The sequence below is a fragment of the Oryx dammah genome, unplaced genomic scaffold (genome assembly GCF_014754425.2).
Source record: "Oryx dammah isolate SB20612 unplaced genomic scaffold, SCBI_Odam_1.1 HiC_scaffold_27, whole genome shotgun sequence".
In the NCBI taxonomy this organism is placed as follows: Eukaryota; Metazoa; Chordata; class Mammalia; order Artiodactyla; family Bovidae; genus Oryx; species Oryx dammah.
In genome coordinates, this window is record NW_024070211.1 from 136,000,029 (window position 1) to 136,006,601 (window position 6,573).

Genomic DNA, 6,573 nt, shown 5'->3' on the forward strand with positions numbered 1-6,573 from the left:
TGAATTTGTATATTTTCTCTAATTTTTCTTTAGCTCTAAACTCTATAAGTCAATGTTAATTTTTGGTTTGCCTCAAAGAATGGAATATATACATCAGTACCCACCTAAAGGAAATCTCTGTGAGGATTGCCACACCAAATTATGTTATAAAGTGATTGGTAGTAAATGGCTGAATATTTTCTGTCAACTCACTATTGTGTACTGAATGCTAATGATAACATTCCCAGTTACATAACTCTTTCACACTGCCATCCTAAATATTGTGTTCTTTTAAGTTTTATACTAATGTTATGTGATAGGGTAAAAAAGTCTACAAATACCTTGATTAACAGAGATTTATACCATCTTTTACACATTATGATAAAACCAAGCTGGACTGGTTTCACGAAAACCCATGGGCTATTTTAGGGCTCATGTTGACTTAAAGAAAAATGCACAGTGTAAAAACTGTGAGTTTACATTCTATTTAGGGCACCGATCCTACTGAAACTCTTCCAGAAAATTGCAGAGGAAGCTAAACTTCCAAACTCACTCTATGAGGCCATTATCACCCTAATACCAAAACCTGACAAAAATGCCATAAAAAGAGAAAACTACAGGCCGATATCACTGATGAATATAGATGCAAAAATCCTTAATAAAATTCTACCAAACAGAATCCAACAACACATTTAAGAGATCATACATCATGATCAAGTGGGCTTTATCCTAGGGATGCAAGGATTCTTCAATATCCACAAATCAATCAATGTAATACACCACATTAACTAATTGAAAAATAAAATCCATTTGATTATCTTAATAGATGCAGAGAAAGCCTTTGACAAAATTCAACATCCATTTATGGTAAAAAAAAAAAAAAAAAAACCTCCAGAAAGCAGGTATAGAAGGAACATACCTCAACATAATAAAAGCTATATATGACAAACCCACAGCAAACATTATCCTCAATGGTGAAAAGTTGAAAGCATTTCCCCTAAAGTCAGGAATAAGACAAGGGTGCCCACTCTCACCACTACTATTCAACATAGTTCTGGAAGTTTTTGCTACAGAAATCTGAGCAGAAAAAGAAATACAAGGAATACAGATTGGAAAAGAAGTAAACTCTCACTGTTTGCAGATGACATGATCCTCTACATAGAAAACCCTAAAGATTCCACCAGAAAATTACTAGAGTGAATCAATGAATATAGTAAAGTTGCAGGGTATAAAATCAACACACAGAAATCCATTGCATTCCTATACACTAACAATGAGAAAACAGAAAGAGAAATTAAGGAAACAATTCCATTCACCATTGCAATGAAAAGAATGAAATACTTAGGAAGATATCTACCTAAAGAAACAAAAGACCTAAATATAAAAAGCTATAAAACACTGGTAAAAGAAATAAAAGAGGACACAAATAGATGGAGAAATATACCATGTTCATGGATTGGAAGAATCAATATAGTGAAAATGAGTATACAACCCAAAGCAAACTACAGATTCCATGCAATCCCTATCAAGCTACCAATGGTATTTTTTAGATAACTAGAATAAATAATTTCAGAATTTGTATGGAAACACAAAAAACCTTGAATAGCCAAAGCAATCTTGAGAAAGAAGAATGGAACTGGAGGAATCAACCTGCCTGACTTCAGGCTCTACTACAAAGCCACAGTCATCAAGACAGTATGGTACTGGCACAAAGACAGAAATATAGGTCAATGGAACAAAACTGAAAGCCCAGAGATAAATCCACGCACCTATGGACACCTTATCTTCAACAAAGGAGGCAAGAATATACAATGGAGTAAAGACAATCTCTTTAACAAGTGGTGCTGGGAAAACTGGTCAAGCACTTGTACAAGAATGAAACTAGAACACTTTCTAACACCATACACAAAAGTAAACTCAAAATGGATTAAAGATCAAAATATAAACTTGAAACTATAAAGCTCCTAGAGGAGAACATAGGCAAAACACTCCCACATAAATCACAGCAGGATCCTCTATGACCCACCTCCCAGAATATTGGAAATAAAAGCAAAAATAAACAAACTGGACTTAATTAAACTTAAAAGCTTCTGCACAACAAAGGAAACTATAAATAGGGTGAAAAGACAGCCTGCAGAATGGGAGAAAACAATAGCAAACGAAGTGACAGACAAAGAATTAATCTCAAAAATATACAAGCAACTCCTGCAGCTCAATTCCAGGAAAATAAATGACTCAATCAAAAAGTGGGCCAAAGAACTAAACAGACATTTCTCCAAAGAAGACATACAGATGGCTAACAAACAAACACATGAAAAAATGTTCAACATCACTATCAGAAAAATGCAAATCAAAACCACAATGGGGTACCATTTCATGCCCATCAGAATGGCTGCGATCCAAAAGTTTACAAGCAATAAATTCTGGAGAGGGTGTGGAGAAAAGGGAACTCTCTTACACTGTTGGTGGGAATGCAAACTAGTGCAGCCACTATGGAGAACACTGTGGAGATTCCTTAAAAAAATGGGAATAGAACTGCCATATGACCCAGCAATCCCATTCCTGGGCATACACACCAAGGAAACCAGAATTGAAAGAGACATGTGTACCCCAATGTTCATCGCAGCACTGTTTATAATAGCCAGGACATGGAAGCAACCTAGATGTCCATCAGCAGATGAATGGATAAGAAAGCCGTGGTACATATACACAATGGAGTATTACTCAGCCATTAAAAAGAATACATTTGAATCAGTTCTAATGAGGTGGATGAAACTGGAGCCGATTATACAGAGTGAAGTAAGTAAGAAAGAAAAACCACCAATACAGTATATTAACACATATATATGGAATTTAGAAAGATGGTAATGATAACCTTGTATGGGAGACTGCAAAAGAGACACAGATATATAGAACAGTCTTTTGGACTCTGTGGGCGAGGGAGAGGGTGGGATTATATGGGAGAATGGCATTGAAATACATAAATTATCATATGTGAAATGAATCGCCATTCCAGGTTTGATGCATGATACAGAATGCTCGGGGCTGGTGCACTGGGATGACCTAGAAGGGTAGGATGGGGAGGGAAGGGGGGTTCAGGATGGGGAACACATGTACATCCATCGCAGATTCATGTCAATGTATGGCAAAACCAATACAATATTGTAAAGTGAAAAAAAAATTAAATAAATAAAACTGAGATAAAAACATAATAAATAAATAAATTCTATTTAAGGTCTTACAGAGTACTATAGCCTGCCCCACAACCTCTTAGAGAGCTGTGAGGAACTGCTCCAAAGAGGTTTATACATGATATACATGATTTTTGGCTAGAGAATAAGTGCAGATAATCAAGCATACAATTAAATAAAAGATTACCTGGTTCCTTACCACAATGAACATGTAGTTCAGTTAATGATTTTAGTGTTTTTTCATGCATGGGAAGATACGAGAATATTGGTTTATTAAAATTCTTCCTCAGGTATGCATCTAACTATCTAAGGGCCTGTTTTCCAAGGCATGGAGTGCTTCATCCTGGTTTTCATCCTGAATTCCTTTTGGGGAACACCATTGGTCAGTGGGGGCTTCCTAGGTGGCTCAGTTGTAGAGAATCAAGCAAGAGACTCAGGAGATGCAGGTTCCATCCCTGGATTGGGAACATCCCCTGAAGGAGGAAATGGAAGCCCATTCTAGAATTCTTGCTTAGAAAATATTGTGGACAGAGGAGCCTGGTGAGCTAGAGCTCATAGGATCACAAAGAGTCTGACATGACTTAGCAATTAAACATGCATGAACACACATCAGTCAATGACTGCAGTACTAAAAACTTGATCCTTGAAGAACTGGGGGTGGAAAATAATCTTTATTTTATAGGTCTATACAACTGTTTTAGGGTGAATGACAATACAATTTGTTGGCATGTATAAATCTTTTAGTTCAGATTCTCCTCTCTAGTAGTAGAAAGATTGAAGAAGTGGTCTTTCACTAGTCCTTTTACCCTTATTGTTTCATCCTTGAACCCCTCAAATGTCCCCCCAACACACTCACACACACACACACACACACACAAGCAAGAAAGGTGAATTTTTTCTAGGTAACAAAGACACAAAGTCACTATGCCTTAAAGGAGATAGAAATAAAAGTCTGAAAGTTGGCAAAGCATGCATCCTCTGCTCCCTTCCATCCTGTTACTACCCCTGTGTAGCTCCATTCTCAAAGGCATTGCTCTCCTTGCTCTGCAAGGGAGCCAACAGGAAGATAAGGGCAGAAGCATGGGGAAAGGACAGGGAACAGAGAATCTGTCCTTGAAGAAGTTATATTTCTTTGGCCTGATCCTAATAACACGATCGCACATAGTCACAATGAAACTCCAGAAATGACATTTTAATTTTTTATAGTGTGTTCCAAGTAGACACCTTTGTATGTCACTACTGAGAACAGAGGGGAAATTAAAGACAGGGAGACAACCAGCAAGCTCCTCCCCCACCCCACCCAGAATGTGTGGAGTTTCATTCTCTGGAGCGTCCTTGCATTTTCATTTCCTTCTCCACCTACCCTATACTACCTTTCTCTCTTCCTCTTAATCTTCTAAAAAAACATCTTATTTTTGTGTATCCAAAGACACTTTTCCTGCTCAAAGGAAAGAGGGAGAGCAATTAGAAGACTAACTGACTTTCACTATTCAAGTTACTGAGTATTGTGAAATGAAATATTTCCTGTGATATTGGTGGACAAGAAATGTCACAAACACCAGTGATTTGGGGCTTCAAATGGGAATGAGAGCCCTCAAAAGGAAACATAATTCCTGCGAACCAGCAGATGGTACCACCCCCCTCAGTTTTTGCTGAGGAGCTTGAATGGGATGCAAGAAACAGCCAGCTGTCACATCTGCCACCCTGTAGAGTGAACAAGGAGAACAAGGAATTGGGGGTGTAAATAATCAAGAGACAATATTTTGCCTAGATTGCTGAAGTACACATGAAAGGAGTAAATTCAGTGAGCCCAGAGACTAGCATCTTCCCATATATAGAAGAATACTAAATTCCCTAACTGGATACCTGGTTTTCCTTACTTGTTTACTTAACAATAATCTTTGATATTCAGACTACCTGCCCCCTTTGTTGCAAATTTGTATATATTCTGACTCCCTCTCCTGCCTCCTTGGAGCAGTTTTCTCAGGGCTACTGAGATACTGCCTCCTGGGCTCAGAGTCCTTAACATTACAACCAAACAAAATAACTCCCTACTAATTTTTTAGTTGACAGTTTCAAGGGTTTGAGGCTTCCCTGGTGGTACAGATGGTAAAGAATCTGCCCACAACATGGAAGACCATGGTTAGACACCTGGGTAAGGAAGGTAATCTTGCCTAGAGAATTCCATGGACAGAGGAGCCTGGTTTCACTACAGTCCATTGGGTGGCAAAGAATCAGACATAACTGAGCAACTAACACTTTCACACTTTTTCACTTTTCACTTTCATGGACTTGAATTAGGAAGATCTGAGTCATATTCTAACCCTCTGACTGTGTTTGCTGTCTAAAATGAGATCATAGTTTTAATTGAACATAAAATTTCCTATTTGATTTTAAGCAGTGGAATAAGGTTTTGTTTGTTAGTAGGTTGATATTTAATTTCCTTCCCAAAGGAGCTAAACTTTAGTGATAGTTACAATAGCATCTCATTCAAACAAATGTTTAGAACATTTAATATTGTCTGGGAAGATACCAGCCTATGACAGTAGGAGAATCAGTAATTTAAAGGCAATTTTAGCTGGAAACAGTGCCCTGGTTATCAAGGCAGCTGTTCTTGCACTTTACAAAGCACTAGAGGTATCGTTGGAATTTCCAAAGACTGGTACAAACCAGGCAGAGCCCACCTACCCCAGTCCATCTCCATTTCATCTGTATTCTATGCATTAGGTTTCTATACAAGATATGGCTTAAAGAAAGATTTTTTCTGCTTTTAAATGTTTGATCTCATTGTTCCCAGCTCAAAATCCATTTCTTGTGGGCATTACAGCCTTGAACATCCTTAGACTTTCAGGAGCTGGTGATGCAGAGTAGAAAGAGATGGGACATATGTGAAAACTTCTGCTAATTTGTCATCATCACATAGTTTTGAAAACCTTAATTAAATCATCTGGAAATATCACAACGATGTTTGAAAAATAGATCCTCAATATGAATGAGATTATATCAGCAAATATCTTTGTTTCCTCAGCAGTCGCAATCTATGTGTATAACTGAAAATTACTTCATTGTATTTTTAGTCATTTAAAATTTGTTTTCTAACTCTTAAGTCTTTTTTATTGTGTAAACATATGTGTTGCCTGCCCCACCTCCACCCCCCCTCAAAAAAAAAAAAAAAAAACCCTGAGTATTTGTGTCTAGGTCAACCAACATACACAGAGGCAATGATCACCGAGTGACAAGACTTGTTGGGTTTGCACATCACTGTTGCACCACAACTTTATTGTTTGTTTCTATTAGAATCCTCCCAGTAGCCCCATGTCATCTTCAAATATTTCATGGAACAAAAAAGAGAGAAAGCATTTGTGGTCTTATTGTTATTAGAAAACTCCATCTTTTCTGGCAA